The sequence below is a fragment of the Eulemur rufifrons genome, chromosome 9 (genome assembly GCF_041146395.1).
Source record: "Eulemur rufifrons isolate Redbay chromosome 9, OSU_ERuf_1, whole genome shotgun sequence".
Classification (NCBI taxonomy): domain Eukaryota; kingdom Metazoa; phylum Chordata; class Mammalia; order Primates; family Lemuridae; genus Eulemur; species Eulemur rufifrons.
In genome coordinates, this window is record NC_090991.1 from 21,383,496 (window position 1) to 21,402,189 (window position 18,694).

General features: G+C 40.4%; 1 protein-coding gene across 1 annotated transcript in view; it reads right to left on the minus strand.

The window, feature by feature from the left end:
- The window catches only part of ASIC2 (acid sensing ion channel subunit 2), a 999,469-nt gene that overhangs the window by 943,966 nt on the left and 36,809 nt on the right, over nucleotides 1–18,694 (minus strand). The gene's annotated exons all lie outside the window — the stretch shown is intronic.

An 18,694-nucleotide genomic window follows, 5' to 3' on the forward strand; every position in this document is an offset into this window, starting at 1 on the left:
AAGCTGGCAGTGCCATCAAAGGCAGGCTGGTGGCTGCATTATAAAAGGGTTGTATTCCCTCTTGTTGATAAATAAATTCTTTTTCTCCTAAACGGCCAAGCTGGTGGGTTTTACTGCAAATGGTTTGCACTCCGTGGAGATCCGGGACTGGCAACACTGCTTCTTTCATCTCTGAAATATTAATTAATTTTCCACGATGCTTTCTTTTAATCACAAAAAAAAAAGAGATCGGTGGGAACCAGCCAAAGGAAGGTTGGGGGGAAAGGAGCAAAGGAAACACAGAGTTTAAAGAGAAGCACAGATAATGTGGGGGAGGCAGTTAGAGACAAGGAGCGCTCTGAGAAAGGCACAGGGGCGAGGTGGGAAAGGTGACTGAGACTTCAGAAACACCTACTGTGTGTTGGGAATGGCACCGTACCATAGTCCTTGGCTACATTATTTTAGTCAACCTTGAAACCAGTTTGTATTACTATCCTCATTTTATACATCAGCACACTGAAGCTCAGGAAAATTAGCTGACTTCCCCAAGGTCAAAATCTAATAAATTGAAAATCCAGCATTTTAACCCTTGTTGTCTGACTCAACGTCTGAACCTCTTTCCACAAAATCCATTAAATTTCCACAAATATTTGTCAAGCAATTATTGTCCCTCAGCCACAGTGCCAGGAGCAGTGTAGTCTCCAGCCCTAACAAACACATGTAAGGGTACTTAACTTAAATTTGGTGGATCCAGGAAGGCTTCTCAGAGGAGGTGACTTCTCAGCTGTGACTTGAAGGACCTGGAGGAGTTAGCCCAACAAAGGAGGTGGAGAATGGAGGAAGAAAGGTTTTCAAGTACAACATGAGATAAGAATTATAGGCAAGAGTTCAGGACCCATTAAAGTAACTACAAGAAGCTCATATGGGCGTTAAGTCTTGAGTCAGAGGTCATGGTGCATAAGCCACGAAGCAGGGCAGAGGGGAGGGGGCCAGAGCATGCAGGGATTACATGCCATCACAGGTGCCTGGATTTTATCTTCAGGACAATGGCAAAGCCACGAGAATGATGTCATGATTTTTGTGTTTTGGAAAAATTCCTCTGATGGCAGTGGAGAGAACGGATTTAAAAGGAGGCAGGACTGTTGCAGCTGCCCAGATGACAGAGCATGGTGGCCTTGGACAGGGTGGCAGTTGTCAAGAAGGAAAGAAATTACTACAGACCTCATGCAAACTCTCTAAACTCATTTTGTCTTGGCAGCTCTCATACAGGATGAGGCTAGTTGAAATGAGAATAATAATATCCCTCTTAAGTACCCAGAGGAAGAACTTTAGAGAAAAAGACAGTGTGGAAGAAAATGGGATCGACATTTTCTGCTCCTTTCTTATTACACAATCCATAAATGCATACTGAGACCACAGGATACGCCAAGCAGTCTTTTAGGCTCTATAAGGATATCTTTTACCTCTTCCCCTCCAAAAAGCTTCCAACCTGGTTGGGAAAGGAAGGTGTACTTTCTTAAAAAGATCCCTAGGCGTACACGTCAGGGAGGTATGGACAAGAAGTGGGGTGCAGCAAGAGTAGGCTGGGTTGGCATAATTAGGGGTGGAGGGGGCAAGAGAAGAGGATTGATTATTTACTAGGATATGCTGTGTGTGTTGTGGTTTGACAACAGTGTTGTCAAGCAAATCTGTTGAAGTCCTAACCTCCAGGACCTCAGAATGACCTTATATGGAAATAGGGTCATTGTAAATGTAGTTAGTTAAGCTAAGGTGAGGTCAGACTGGAGTAGGATGGGCTCTAATTCAATATGACAGATGTTCTTAGGAGAGCAAGAATATGACCATGTGAAGACAAAGCAAAGACTGGAGTTACTCTGCCATAAGCCAGAAAGTCCTGGGGCTACTGGACGCTGAAAAAGACAATGGAGGATCATTCCCTAGAAGGCTTTGGGGGAAGCACGGCTTTGCTAACATATGGATCTCGGACTTCGAGCCTTCAGAACTGTGAAAGAACAAATTTTTGCTGTTTTAAGCCCCCCCAGTTTGTGGTATAGTCATCCCTTGGTATCTGTGGAGGCTTGGTTCCAGCACCACCCCACAACCACCAAAATTTGCTGATACTCAAGTCCCTTACACAGAATGAAACGTTTAGTATTTGAATCTAACCTACACATAATTTCTTGTATATTTTATTTTTAAATTTTTTATTTTATTTTTCTAATCAACAAATAATAATTATATATATATATATATATTCACACGGTACATAGTGATGTTTCTATGCAAGTAATGTATGGTCATCAGATCAGGGTAATTAATATATCCATCACTTCAAACACTTATCATTTTTTTGTGTTGGAAACATACAATATCCTCCTTCTAACTATTTGAAACTATACAATGTACTTTTGCTGACTATAGCCATCGGACAGTGGTACAGAACACTAGAACTTCTTCCTCCTGTCTAGCTGTAATTTTGTATCCTTTAACAAATGTCTCCTCCTTCCAATACCTAATACAAAGTAAATGCTATGTAAATAGTTGTTACATTGCTTTTTATTTGTTGTTGTTTTTTTTATTGTGTCATTGTTAGTTTTTATTGTGGAGTTTTTTTGTCTACTATTTTCCATCCACAGTGGGTTGAACAAAGAAAGATGCAGACTCCACCACGCGGGGGGCAGACGGCACCCTGTTACAGCAGCCCTCAGAAACTAACACGCTGTGTATCTCACTTTATCCTCCCCGAAACTGCATGAGGTGGGCATTTTTTGTTCCATTTTACAGATCAGGAATCTGGGGCCCCAGAATGAACGTGTCAGATCACTCCACTAATACGCCGTGGGCCTGAGCTCAGCCAGCCGCCTACAGAGGTGGTTCTGGAGGTGAATGTCCAAGGATAAATCGGAAACAGAAGTTATTGGATCTGATCATACAGAAAACGGGGAGCTTTCCTCCGTGACGGCACGCACTGCTTCTGTCCCCAAGAGAAACGAGTGCTTGCTGGGTGTCAGGTGCAGGTTTGGAGCTGAAGCAAAACTGTGGTTGAATTAGACGTGGTTGCCCTTGAGGAATTCACAGCCCAGCGAGGGAGAAAGATATGTGACCAGACACAATGAGGTGAGCAGCCCATCCCTGTGTGAACAAAGCACATGGAACCGCAGCCCCCGGGCGCCTCCTTATTTCCCTAATGCAGAGGCATCTCGGCAGTAGGGCACCTATTGTCGTAACAGCAGCTTGTGGAAAAAGGAGACTTGACCACATTAAGTGAACACATCCTGGTTCAGACATCAAGATTGTAAATTCCCAACTGAAAAACAACAGGAAAATGTGCGAAAGTGCATACCTTAACTGTGGAATCAGGGAAGTACTACAGCTTTGCCCAGGATGGGAGTGGAAGGTTTTCTAAAGGTTGTGGCACTTGAGCCAGGTCTGCAGGGTGAGGGGGAAATGTGACGAGGGGAGGGCACTGGGAGACACGTTGTTCACAGGTTGGTGACGCTTCTTCCGGAAAAGCCTCCCAGCAAAATGCCAGCTCTGCAAAAGCAGGGACTCAGACTGCTTTGATGGCTGCTCTATTCTCAGCACCACAAACAAAACATAGTAGGTGGTCAGTAACTATGCGTAGCTATACTAGAATGAATTAGTCCCATTAGGATGAGATTGTATATGAACCGCACTAAATGCTCCTGAAAGTTGGGCCTCCCTCATCTGAGAACTCGTTCTTTCTTTTATGAAACCCCCACCCTACACCACCTCCAGGGCTGATTTCTGCAACACAGAGGTGGGTAAGGCAAACTCCGAGGGCTCTCAGTTGATGAAGAGGACGGCAAATAACTGATTTCGTATCTACCGTGTGATACACGCTCTGATGGCAACAACAGGGTGAGGGAGAGCAGGTAAGGATGGTGGAGGAAGTGACATTAAACTGAGATTTAGAGGACTTTGGAGGATAAGCAGGAGATAAGGTAGAGGGAGAAGGGTGATGCTCTAGAAAGAGCAGCAGCTACATCCATAGAAGAGCTCATCTCTTTTTCTGGGGACTGCAGACAGTTCGGTGTGACTTAGACTGCAGGCTGGGAAGTAGCCTGCACCGTATGTGTGCAGGCAGGGCGTACGGGGCCAAACCACAGGGGCATGGCTTGTGAGAGGTCTGGGTTTTATTAGGAAGGCAATAGGGGGTCCCATGATATTTGTTAATGGATCCAAATTCCCAGATACTTGCTAGTGCTTTGCAAGGCAATGTCCTCTGGCCGCGCCACATTCTCTCACCCCCCCAGAATAGGAAACACATTGTGCCTGCAGAACACCAAAGGGCAGAATCAAAAGCAACATCAGGAAGAGGGTAGAAGGCAGGGGTAACATTACCTTAATTTAATATCCTTCTTTTTCTTCTTCTTTTCTATTCATTGGTGATTAATAGGTATTACATTTCCCCCCTCATCCATTCTCAAGAGAGGTGTTATAATAACATGTCAGGGAGGTGTGGATAAGCGACATTATGGAGCCTGGTTTATAATGCAGTTTGTAACAGATGCTAACGTCCCGATTATGCATTCCAGCATCATTTATACCCGGCTCCATGGCACGGTAAGGCTCGTCACATCATAATTCTCCAAAGCAGTTGCTATTAATCACTCATTCATTATTAAAACACATTGTATTCACTGCACTTGGCAACTGAAGCAGGCCAGGCTCTGTTTATCCAGACCCATCACCTCCAAACTTTGTCAACCCCCAGCCCAGAGAATCTTCCAGCCCTCCAGGACAGCTGAGAGCCCTGAAGAGACACCTCGACACAGATGGGTACACGGGACTCACAGAAGAAATGTATTTCAACAAAGGGGTACCCATTTGTGAGAGGGCTGAGGGCTCCCAGCTACCAAGCCTGTTCTCCTGCTTGACACCTCTGCCCGCTTCTCTCTTCAACTTGAAATCTCTCCCCTTTAAGTGACTTCTTCTGTGCTCTTTGATGTTCCCAGGTATCTCAGGAGCACCTGGGGAGACGGGGCTGCCGCCACCACCAAGACCTCCAAACTTACTTGATCATGAGAAGTCGTGGAGTCTTGTAGTCAAAATAAGTCAAATATGAGGACAAATCCCTTGTCTTCTAGTACTAATTGCATGACCTTGGATAAGTAATCGAATTTCTTTGTCCCTCCGTTTTATCAGCTGTACAACAGGGTTGACAATAATAGAACCCACCTCATAGAGCTGTGGTTAGGATTAAATGAATTAATTTTGACAATGCCCTTCTAAGATGCATGAAACATAATTCACATCCCCTCTTGTTATTTCTTATTTAAACAATCCTAGACTTTCCTAGGTGGGGGCTTGGAGGGCCATTCATTCATTCCATAAATAGCTGTTAAGCAAGCCAAGCATGCAAGGTATTATTTTAAGGACCAGAGACACGTAGACATGTAAGACACAGTCCCTTGTTTGAGGAGCCCCCTCACTAGTAATGCAGTGTTGCAAAAACAGTGCTCAGAGCTTTAGAGGTCTGGAAGTCCCTCTGTCTTTCTCCAGAAGTCTCTGTATCTGATTATGTTTTACCAATTACACAGTACTCTTTCCTCTTACCATTTCCTCAAGTGCTCACCTGAAAGGCAAGGAGGACAGGGACTATAATCCCATCTTCCAAGATAACAAAACACACTGTGCTCCTCTCTTAGCATCAAGCTAGTGCCCAGGGCCCTGGATGGTTCCTGCACTGTTAATAAAATATGTCAGGCTAAAAATGTACAAAGGGTAATTTAATGATTACATAAAATATTTTAGAGGGCTTTGAATCCTTCCTTTTGCGCCATCCAATAGCAACCACCAAATCTGGTTTTAAATCTGGTGTTTATGATTTCCATGATTTTTTTTAACATTTACTACACAAGTGTACATTTCAAAACAATATATATCTCTGTATATATGTTTTCAAAATTTATATAAGTAATACCATATTGTACATCTCCTGCAGCTTGCTTTTTTAGGGAAAGCATTTCATTGTGGAAAAGTTCAAATGTATGCAAGCAACCAGAGTAGTAGAATGAGCTCCCGTGTACCTCTCACCTGGCTCCAACCATCATCTGCAACCATTCTTGATTCACCTATACCGCCACTACACCCTACCTCCCATCACTCAATAATTATAGCTTACAATTCTTTCAAATAAATTTTACAAACCCTTAAATGCATAATATTAACTATATGCTTTTTAAAAAATGGATAATCATGTATCCTTACCCATATCAAGACATAGAACACTCATCTCTACAGAAAATTTCTTTTATTGCCCCAAGTCCTCTACCCCTCTCCACCCCCATTGTTTTGGTCTTTTCACCTTAGATTACATTTTCCTGTTCTATAACTACATACAGTTAGAATCACACAGCATATAGTCATTTCTGTCCCTTTTAGGGGAGGGGGTTCAGCATTCTACTCTGAGATTCATTCATGTTGTTCCACCTGTCAATAGATGCTTTCTTTCTACAGCTAAGTAGTATTCCATTGTATGAATATAGTATGACTTGTGTTTATTCATTCTTCTGTTCATCAACACTGGGACTGTTTCCAGTTTTGGCAATTGTGAATAAAGCTGCTATAAATATTTTTATATAGTACTTTTTTGTAGACATCTGTTTGCATTTCTCTTGGATTAAGGAACGGAATTGCTGGGTCAAAGGGTAGGTGAATTTTGGCTTTATAAGAAATTACCAATCTGTTTTCTAAGGTGGTTGTGCTACTTTGCATCCTCCCCAGTGACGGATGGACATTTCAATTGCTCTTTGTCCTCACCCGCCAGTGTTGTGAACTGGTATTTCATCGTTGAAGACTTTTGCCTTTTTTTTTTAAATTGAGTTGCCATTTTATTATCGAGTCGAAAGAGTTCTTTACGTATTCTGAATAGAAGCCTTCTGTTAGAAATATGTTTTGGAAATATTTTCTCCAAGTCTGTCTATTCATTTTTTATAATGATATCATTTGTTGACCAGAGCTTTTGCTTGTTTTAACTTTTATGAAGTCTAATTTATCATTTCTTTTTATTTTATTGTCAATGTTTTCTGAGTTTTTCTTAGAAATTTTTGTCTATCCTGTGAAAATATTCTCCCATTTTCTTTTAAAGCCTTATAATTTTAACTTCTATATTTAGATCTATGATCCATCTCTAATTACATGTTGTGCGGTGTGAGGTCAGAGATTGGGCTTTTGTTTGTTTGTTTGTTTTACACCACAGATTGCCTGTTGTTGCAGCACAATTTGTTGAAAAGTCTTTCCTTTCTCCTTTGAGTTACTTTGCTGTTTTTGTGAAAAATTAATTCACCATAAACATGTGCACCTATTTATGTACTCTCTTGTCTGCTGTATCCATTGAGGTGTCTCTCTTTATGCCAGTGCCAAACTGTCATTACTGTAGCTTTGCAGTAAGTCTTGAAGAGTTTGAGTCCTCCAGCTTTGTTCATTTTTTCCAAGATAATTTTGACTATTATAGATCATTTGCATTTCCATATAAATTTGAGAACTATCTCACCTATTTGTATTTTTAAAAAGCCTCAAGGAGTTATGATTTGAATCATGTTGGACTGTGGATCATTGTGGGAAAGTTTAACATCTTAGCAGCACTGAATTTTCCAACCCACAAATAGAGTATCTCTCTCCATTTATTTAGGTCTTGTTTAATTTTTCTCTATAATTATTTTTTAGTTTCCCATATAGATGATTGACATACTTTTTGTTAAATTCATCAAGTATTTTATATTTTTATGATACTGTAAGTAAAATCTTCATTTTATTTTCCCATTGTTTTCTGCCAACATATTGAAATACAATTGATTTTGCTTATGCATCTTGTATCCTGAGATATTGCTAAATTTATTTAAAGAGTTCTAGGAGTTTTCTTTGTTCATTTCTTAGGATTTTCATGTCTGTGAATTTGAATTAATTAAACATTTTGTTTATATAAATTCTTCCTTTTGAGTCTTTCTGCTTTTTACTTTTCTTGCATTATTGAACAGGGTGGAGTCTTCATATAATATTGAATAGAAGACTCAACATTCTGGCCTTTTTTCTCATCTTAGGGGGAAAGCATGCAATGCTTCGCCATCAAGTATTCACCACAGGTGCTTTTTAGATGCTCTTTATCAGACTGAGGTTCTAGTTTGCTAGAGGATGTCTATTCTAGTACTCTGAGAATCATTGTCATGAATGAGTGTTGGACATTGTTAAATGCCTTTCTTCCATTTGTTAAGATGATCATATGGTTTTTCTACTTTTGTATATTAATTACACAGATTACATTGATTAATTTTTGAATGTTGAACCAAACCTGTATTCCTGGGATAAACCTTAATTGGTCATGATATAGTATTCTTTTCATATACTTCTGAAAATTCATTAATATTTTGTTAAGGATTTTTGCATCCATGTTAGTGGGGAATATTTCCTTTTCTTGTAATATCTTTGTTATGGTTTGGTATCAAAGTTCAACTCATTAAATGAGTTAAGGCATATTTCTTTTTCCTCTGTTTTCTGGAAGAGTTTGTGCAGGATGGTACTATTAATATTTTTTCCTTGTATGTTTGCTAGAATTTACCTGTGAAACCACTGGGACCTACAGTTTATTTGTTGAAATGTTTCAATTAAAAAATTCAATTAATTTCATAGCTACAGAGCTATTCAGAACGTCTATATCTTCTTCTGTCAGTTTTGATTTTTGGGGCAGTTGGTCAGTTGAGATTTTCAGGGAATTTTCTCATTTGAATTCTGAATTGTAGAATTTGTTGACGTGGTGTTTTTCATATTTCCTTTTTACCCTTTTAAAGTCTGTAGAATTCATAGTGATATTCACTCCTTAATTCCTACTATGATATTATGAATAATTTATGGTTTTCTCTCTTTTTTTTTACTTTAGCTAGGAGTTTATAAAACTTATTAATCTTTTCAAAAAACAATTTTTGGCTGTCTTGCTTTTCTGTTTTTAATTTTTTTTGGAATTTCTACTCCTTATTATTTCCTTTCATCTACTTACTTTATGTTTAATTTGCTTTTCTTTCTTTCTGCCCTTTGTGGTAGAAACTTAGACCATAATTTTACACCAGTCATCCCAATGTAAATATTTAAACCAGACATTTATTTTTTCCTCTAAGCACTGGATTAGCTTCATCCCTCATCTATGTGAATTTAATTAATAATTACAAAAATGAATAACAGAGTTATAAAAATAAAGGACAAAGAGCACTAAAATATTCTTTGCTAATACTGTTTGTTAATATTGCTTGACATTTTCTTGAGTTCTCTCTCTCTCACTTTCTCTTTCTCATTGTACATGTATGTGTGTGTTTTCTGAAACACTTGAGAGTAATTTACATATATTGTGGGCTTTCAACACTAAATACTTCAATGTGTATTCGAGGAGTAGGAATACTTCATTACATAACCACTGCAATTATCAAATTCATACATTTCCATTTATGCTATATATTGACCTAGTAGACCACCCATATTCCAATTTTGTCAGTTTACCTTATAATGCCCTCTGTCACATTTTTGTCTGCTGTAGTACAGGGTCCTGTCTAGTTGTCAAGTTTCTTTAGCCTTAGATAATCTAAGAATGTTTCCACAGCCTTTCCTTGTCTTTTGTAACAATAACATTTTTTAAAAATACAGCTCTCCTACCATTGAATAGAAAGTTACCATTTTGGGTTGTCTAAAGTTTCCTTGTGATTAGATTCAGGTCATAGGCTGTCTTAGGATCTGGAAATATACAATGTCCACCTTTCCTCATTGGTGATGTTAATTCAATCATTTGACCAAGGTGTTGCCAATTTTTTCAGTATAGAGTTAGTTATTGATTTTTTTTCTCTTTTCAACTAATAATCAGTGTATGGGAGGGCACTTAAAAATTATGCAACTATCTTTCTCTCATCAAAATCCTTCTCCCTCGATTTCGTATCCATTGATGATTCTTGCTTAACTCATTTTTACCATGATGGTTGGAAAATGATGACTTCCAAACTCCAGCACTCCCTCCATATAGTTGGCTCTGCATCCTCATGTGAGCAAGAAGCCTCCCTTCTCCTGTGTGTATGTATGCACGTATGTATGTATGCATCTATCTCTCTGTCTTTTATCTATTTACATTTCTCTCTAACCTATGTATAAGCTATATCTACCTGATCTATCTATTATGGGTATTGAGTCATGAATTCCTATTTTTCCATGGTTTATCATTCATTATGGTCCTTGACTATTTTGGTGTTCAAATTATCTCACATTTGTTCAGTTGGCATTCCTTAAAGCTGGCTCCCGTGTCCTTGTGGCCTCCTCCCTCCATTTTTTTAAAAAGCACTTTCTTATTTTCTTGAATAGCAAAATAGTCCAGGCTCCTCTTTTACCTCCCCAGCTCCAGCCCTGGAACAAACCATTTCTCTGAGAAGCCCTAGTTCCTTTTGGTGAGAAATGGTAGTAAAGACAAAAATATAGGTGTTCGTTATACTTATATTTCTGAAATGTATTTACTTCTTGGTCCTTTCAGCAAACAGAGTTAGGAAATACCTGCATGTGTGTATACATGTATACACATAAATATACATATGCACAAACCTACATATGCATACACACATACACACACATGCATGTTCACTTAAACATGCACACACATATTTAGAAATATCTCCAATTCCAATCCTCCTCCATAGGATTCTTTAGTGAATTCCCCATTCCATACTGCATGTTTGCATCCTTTTAAAATGAGAACCCTGGCCCCCAAACACACTTATTTTTTGTTCAATTCTATAATACATATAAAATAGATTCAGAATTGCTTCTCTCAAACACTGTGATAAGCAAACCCACTAAAAAGAGTTTCATGTGTATTTTCAACTCTCCCCCCACACAACTCCACTCTGCTCAAAATAAAAGGTAGTCACCTATTGTGTTCATAAGGAACTTGAAATAGGTCTTTCTTTATTCTCTTCAGGCTAGATTTGGTATTAATTTGAAATATAATTAGGTTCATTTGTCAGTTTGCTTTCAGTTTCCAGTTCTCTATCCTTTATATTTTTTACTTTAACTTTTTAGGTCATATTGACATTTTATTATTAGCATGTATCCAAAAGTCAAACATCTGAAAAGATACAATTAGAAAAACATCACTCCTTCTCCTACCTTTCCACCCCATCTCCCGCCCCCAACACATAATTTGTAGGTATCCAATTTCACTGTTGTTTAGTTTATTCTTCCCATGTTTCTTTTCATGACAAGCAGAAATGTGTATGTTTTCTTACCCTTTTTCTTACATGTAGGCTCACTTGCATTTTGGTTTTTTCACTTAAAAATCTCTCTTTGAAATCACTCTATTTTGGTTCACAAAGATCTTCCTTATTTATTCTCAACAACTGCATAATACTCCATTGAATGAATCAGCCATAGTTTATTCAACCAATCTTCTCTGCTTGAACTTTTAGAGTTTCTAATTCTTTGTAATTTCAAATAATGCTACAGTAAATATCCTGCCCATGCATATTTTTATATAATTGGAGGTACTGCTAAAAGTACCTCCTACAAATTGCGATATGTTGAATTGTCTTTATCATTTAGCTTTAAATATTGTATAATTTTTCCTTGTGATTTCTTATCTGACTCATAGATTATTTAGAGATGTATAGTTTAATATCCATTTATTTGTATTGATTTGAAATTATCAGATAACATACTCCATAGGATTCCAAACTTTTAAAATGTATCAAAACTTGTTTTATGGCATTTATGTTATATGGCGTATCTGGCCAACATTCATGTGCACCTGAAGAGATTGTGCATTCTGCAGTTATTGGGTTTAGTGTTCTGTAAGTGTCGATAAGGCGAAGGCAATTTGTTGTATCCTTTTGTATATTCTATATCGTTGCTGATTCTTTGTGTAGTTGTTTTATCAATGACTAAGAGGGGCCTTAATATCTTCAACTGCAATTGTGGATATGTCTATTTATTCCTTTAGTTCTGTTACTTTTTTTCATTGTGTTTTGAAACTCTGTTGTTAAGTGCATACCCACGTATAATTATTGTGTCTTCCTGACTTCTTGACCCTTACGTATTAAAATATGCTCTTTTTCTTATCTGTAATAGTCCTTATCTTGAAATCTATTTTGTCTGCTGTTATTTGTCTGCTATATCTTGCTTATGGTTAGTGTTTGTATGGAATATTTTTCCCATCCTTTTTACTTTCTATCTATTTTGCCTACTTTCAACCTATTAATATATGTCAACCTATTAAAGTGGGTTTCTTGTGAACAACATATAGTTGAGTCCTCTGTATCTATCCTTTCTGACAACCTCTGAAGCTTGCTTTTTTGTTTTCTATCCAACTCTTTGTTTTTCAAGAATTACCCATGTTGACAATATGTATAGCTGTAGTTCATTCCTTTTCACTACTCTGTAATATACCATGGTAGGAATATACCAAAATCTATTTTCACATTCTACTGCTGATTGCCATTTAGGTTGTTTATAACTTTTCATCTGTACAAATAATGCCAACATATACAGTCCTGTGCATGACTCCCATGTACATGTATGTTCTAGGGCAGAGTTACATGTGAAATTTCTAGATCTTAGGATAGGAATATCATCTATCTTTACCAGATAACTATGCACTTATGACTACAAAAAGAGTAGTTGTGCCAATTTACACTTTCAATCAAGATCGAATGAGAATTCCTGTTGATCGACATCCTTTCCAACACTTGCTAATGTTATATGCACACAAACACAAGCACACCACACGTGCCATCTGATAGGTTTCAAATGGAAGCTCACTGTTGTATAAATCTGCATCTTTTCATGTGTGCATTGGCCATTAAGCCTTCCTTCTCGGGGACTTGCTTATTCACATACTCTACTCCAATTTTTTAAGTTGAGAAATGAGAACTTGGACACATTAAGTGCCTTTCCCAAGATCACAGAGCCATCCTGGATTAGACATGAGTCCAGGTACTATAACACGGAAAAGAATTTTTCAGTCTATCTATCCTGATACTGTATGGATTTTATGAGTAGGTAAATGTGTTAATTCATGAGGGGCAGTGTGTGTGTGTGTGTGATGGGTAGGATAGTATTTTTTAAATTCACATTTTGGCTGGAGGTTTTCAGATTCAGTCTTGGATAAATACAACATCCAAGGCAAATCATCTACATGCTACCCCTTCCCTCCAATCTTTTTCTTGAGTAGAATCAAAATAAAATGAAAGGCAATCAAGAACAACCTTGAAGAGATGTTCTAAGAAGACAGTCCCCAATCTTACCTATCATATAGGGTTTACGGGCTGAACAAATGGATGTGGGCATCAGGTCAACCCCTGAAACCACTTCTTTCTCTCTCTCTCTCTCTAAGGCACTGCCCAGACTAGGACAGGGACCCAGGGCACTGGGTCAGTTCATATCCAGGAACAACTCGGGGAAGACTGCATTCTCCGGTTGCCCTAGGAAACACAGCCCCTCCTAGCCTGTGGTTCAGCTGCCCAAGTTGCCACGACCCCCTTCTGGCCCCTCCAGCCCCATTGCTGCCTCTGCCTGGGGATTGCTCATTAGCCTGGGATTAGCAGCTGTGTCAGCAGCAGGCAGGACAGAGCCCTGCTGCCCTGGGCTGTAGCTGCAGAGAGCTGGCTGAGGAGGGAGGGCACAGCTGCCCGAGTGCCAGGCATATGTCAAATCCAATTTGGGAGAGGATCTTGTTAAGCCTCCTTATCAGATGACAAGTCCTCCTTTAAAAAAAAAAAAAAAAAAACCATCAGTTTGCAAGGTATTGCAACATCTACCAGGCACCCACGCTCACGTCAGATAATGTTTCCTGTTGAGAATAGATTCTTTATATCCCATCAATCACTGGGCTCAAGGGGACTTGATTAGTCAGATACGGCTCAAGTATAGGCCTTGCTGGCCACTAATCAGTCTCTGCCCTTCAAAAGCTTTGTGACTCATTTCTGTGACCATATAGTCCAGCATCTTCACAAGGAAAGAGCACAGGTCTGATTTTTATTCCCATCCTGTTACCGTTTCAGAATTAGGGGCACCAAAAACAATAAAACAGACTGTGAGTTTGTGGCAAAATAGTATTTTCATATATTGTTGCTGACAGCATAAGTTGTTCTAACACTTTTGGAAAAACAACTTTGCAGTAGGTATCAAAATTCACAAAAGTATATGCACTCTGACATTCTACTTATGGGGTTTTCCAAAAGGGAGGGTGAAGCTAAAAATTTATTACATATCTATCCTGAGCTGCTGCTAATTCTGCATGTCAAGACTTTGACGCACATTCCTGTTTCCATTTTCTAGATGAGGAAGTCAGAACAATGGCTAAATGACTTTTCTGTTGCAGATATTTATAAGGGAGAACCCGCATTCAAACCCAGTCTGTCTGATTCCTATCCCCTGTTTCTTCCCCTACAAAACACTGCCTTGGGAGAAGGATTTTTATGTATGAACATCTTCACTGCAGCACTATTCATAATAGCAAAAAGCAAAAAAAGCAAAATGACTCATAATTGGATAACATTCTGGTAACTTAAGGGAAATTAACCCAACAGATTATTTTGCTACCTTATAAATGAAAATTTTAAAGATTATTTAGTGGTATCAGGAAAGGCACATCATATAACATTAAGAGAAAAGAATACAAAAGTCTTTCTATGTAACGATTATAACTATCTTAAAATGCATATCCATATGGAAAAACGCTCCTGGGAACATGGAAAATAAAAGAGCTTTTTAAAAAGGCATTCGTAATTAAAGGTAATTTCCCAAAATAATCATTATTGTTATGAAGTTGTATGTGAAGGAAGACACCAATTTCTGGTGCAAAGAATAATATATTCAGAATAGAAAAGACCAAAATTTGAATGCTGGCTCTTCCATATTCCAAATTTGTGAAACTAAACAACTTCCATATGATCTCTGAGCCTCAGTCTTTTGCATTGGTAAGATGGTGATAACAGTATTAAAAACCTCACGGGGTCACAGTGCAAATTAAATAAGTTAAAACATGACAAATACTGAGACCATCACAACAAATGTGTTAACATCCCCAAAAAATCATCCCTGATAATTTCATTAACTAACTAAATAAGTAAAAATGATGGACCTTCTCAAGCTTCCACCATCTCCCAACTTTTCTGTAGATGTTCAGGTGCAAGAGAAGCCAAAGAGGAAGCAGAACTTCAGCCCCCAACGCAGGCACATCCACAGGGCAGCCAAGGGCGGTGGGTAAAATAAGAGGAATTCACTCCCTGACCGTATCATTCTCAGCTCAAACCAGCCGCAGAGCTGATGCTTCACCAACGCAGAATGCATTCTACGTTAATCCCTGGGCTCCGCAGGGAAGCAGGCATGTGAAACGAACCCTTCCCTGGTCCTCTGGGCATTTGCAAGATAAGAGCTTGTGACAGGCTGGGCCACGATGCTCCCCGAAGCCTCTTAGGATGAACGTCCTCCCTCTCTAAGACGTCGTAACCTCATGCCTGTGGGATGTTGTGGGATGACTGCCCTGGCTTCAGTATTGCTAAGAGTATAGGACACATTCAACAGGACAGGACCTATTAACGTTGCTGCATAGTCTTATGGCTGGGCAGCTTGTGCTTTACAGGCTTGAGGCTGCTCTCTGTCATGTCCCAATTTTCCAAATCAACAGGGTCCAACAGAGGGTCAAGTAGATTGGGGAATTAGAGGGAGTGGAAGGCATCAGACGTGAAACACCTTCACCAGGGGCTAAGCGAGCAGAATGGTTGCCAGCGATCACTGGTACCCTGACCACAGCATCTTGGCTGTTCAGTCTTCACCCAGGCTCTGTGCAAACGGCCCTGAGTGACAGTAACTGGTGATCCCTCGACTGGAGTGAGCAGTCTGTCCCCCCCCATCCCCCGCCCTGCCCCGCCCCCAGCCAAGGAGAGGAGCTCTCTGCTTCCAGCCATGACCTGAAGAGAGGGTTGAACGGAACATGGAGGAATGGGGTGGAGAGAGAATATCACTGAGATTTACTAACTATCAATTATTTATCAAGAATAAAATGAGCTTGCTGATTTGGTACTTACCACCTGCCAGGAAGATACAGTTATCCCCATCATTCAAAAGATGAGGAATGTGAGGCTCCAGATTTGCATTTAGTCACCCATCATCTATTTGTTGAGCACTCACTAGAGACCAGGAGCTATGCCCTCTGAGGACACGTGACAGATAATCACGAGGCGGAATTTCTCATTCTGCTGCAAAGCATGTTCATGAGGCTCCTCAGAACACACTATTCCCTCTGACAGATGCTCTCAGATCAAGAAGAAATTGCTAGTGCAGTTGTCCAAGCTGGCCGGTCCTTCTCACCTGCAGCAAGTTGAACAAAACAAACCTGGCCAGGATTAGGGGATGCGTTTTAAATGGCTGCATGTTAAGCAGTCCCTTAGAACAGCTCTTGGCTCATAGCAAAGGAGGCGCACCTGGTATTCACAAGTTGGGAAAAGAGCACGTTCTGCGCAGCTCTAAAGCCAGGCAGGGGGCTCCAGGGAGGGCCATGAGGGTGACAGAGAGGCCCCTGTGCAGGGCTAGCCCTTCTTCCCACCAAACAGGAAGAGCACAGGATTTGGAGTAAGAGGAAGAAAGAAAACATCTGGATTGAACCTAACTCTGTCACTTGCTTGCTGTGTGTTTCTGGCAACTTTCCTAATTTCTAAAATGCTCATCTGCAGAAAGGATTTTTGTGGGGGGAGAGCTAAAAATGAGTCAGGTGTGCACTACCTCTAGCCCATCACCTGGGACCTAACATAATTCTTTTCCCCGGAATAATGTTTGTATGTTGGGGACAGTGAGGTTTGAGTGGCATCATGAGGAGCAGGTGACAGGCTCAGCCTGTGATGCAAAGACTGCAGGGATGGACACAGCCAATGCCATTACCCAGAGCTTCTGCCAGGAGGGGCCCAGAGCAGCAGGCAAGAGGAGGAGGACACAAGGTTAGGAGGCAAGCAGTGAAGATGAAACCCAGCCACCACCAGGATATGTGGGTAATGTTGTCCAACTCTGATCTCACAGCCCAAGGCTGTGTCTAATGAGCACCCTGGGATTACTGTCTTGTAGAACTGGGCACCTAAGAGATTTCAAGGAACGACTTGGACAGAGAACCAACTTTCCCTCTGCTGCTCATTTCCGTAATCAGTCGCCTTGCGGATCAGCAGGTTAATTTGAGCCAAATCCATTCTGCTTTCGATTCAGCCTTCTTCTCATTTAGTTCTCTTGGGGCGTGAAAAGCAACTGCTAGCTTGGTCGCCCCATTGCACACCCTACGTTGCTAGTGGGTGGCACAGTCGTGCCTTGTATTAGCCATCACCTTTTCAATAATTAGAGCATGCAGTATCCTGCATTAGGTATTTTGGATGGTACAAAAGAGATGACTGTACCCATCTTTAGGGAGCTTTGGAAATTTGAACTGCAGTACACTAGGACTTGTCTTTTCCAATTATCCATTTAGTACTGGAATTTCCTTAATGCCGCCCACAAGAGGCACCTATTCAACGCTGCCTGGGCTCTTCCTGTGTGACCGGAAGCTGCCTACTACCCAAAGAAATCATTGCATATAGATTCAAGTCCTGAGTAGCAGGGACAGTGGATTCTCCATGGATGTTGACTATATGAAGGCCATTCATTGAGGGCTTAAATTGTTTTTCATTTATTTGTTAATCCACTTGTTAGCAATCTTTCCCTCCTTAACTTCTATTCTTATCTAGGTTGGAGCTGCTCAAATATTTGCAAGTCTCTCCAAGCTGAACATTTTCAATTCCTCCAAACAGTCCTCATACAGCTTTGCTCCTAGCCCGTGTTCTATCCTAGTTTCCCTCATCTGGACAACGTTTCTTGCAGAATGTAGCATCGAGAATTTAACAAGCTGAAAACATAATATTTTGGCTGTAACTTGGACCAATATTTCCCTTCCTCAGGTATCTGTGTTTTTATCAGCATAGCTCAAACAGTGCATATAGCTACACACATCAAAATGTGTGTGAAACACGTAGAGCAATTTTGACAGGAGATAACAGGGAGAGGGCTGATGGGATTCAATCCATATGGGTGCTGAAGCCCCAGAACTGGAGACAGAAACCCAGGGAAGGGCAGGAAGAAAGGGAAAGTGTATGTTTCCAGACGTGGAACAGCATGAGATGGGACCCAAACCACCTGGTGGAAGAGTGCTGAGAGTGCAGATAACTCTAGGCAAAGTCACAGAGAAAACTGCTTGACATTAAGGTCCCTGGGCTCTGTTTCCTGGGCCCCTTCTCCTTCCCGACTCAGCAGGTGAGGCGGAAAACTGACACACATTGACCTGAGTTTGCATCCTCGTTGTACCAGGCTGTGCAATGCCACACAAATGAGTCCTTCTCTCTCTGAGCTTCTGTTTTACTGTCTGCATAAGAGGAACAAGGATGGCTCCCTCCCCAGGTGGCTACGATGACTAAGGAAGGTAACAGACAGGACCTACCACGGGGCCGGGAAATCTCTCAGTACTGGTTTTTGCAGTCCTAGATCTACGTCTCCCTCCTCGTTAGGAAAATCCTGCTTTGGGCAAAGGCCTTACGTCAGTGATTTGCACCTCGGTGTGGGCCAGCAAGGCGGTGTGATTCCTGCTTGGAGTAAGTCTGCTAAGGTGTTAAAGAAATCTTACGTTCTAGTCAGGGGGTGGCAGTGATGCTGGTGGTGGCAT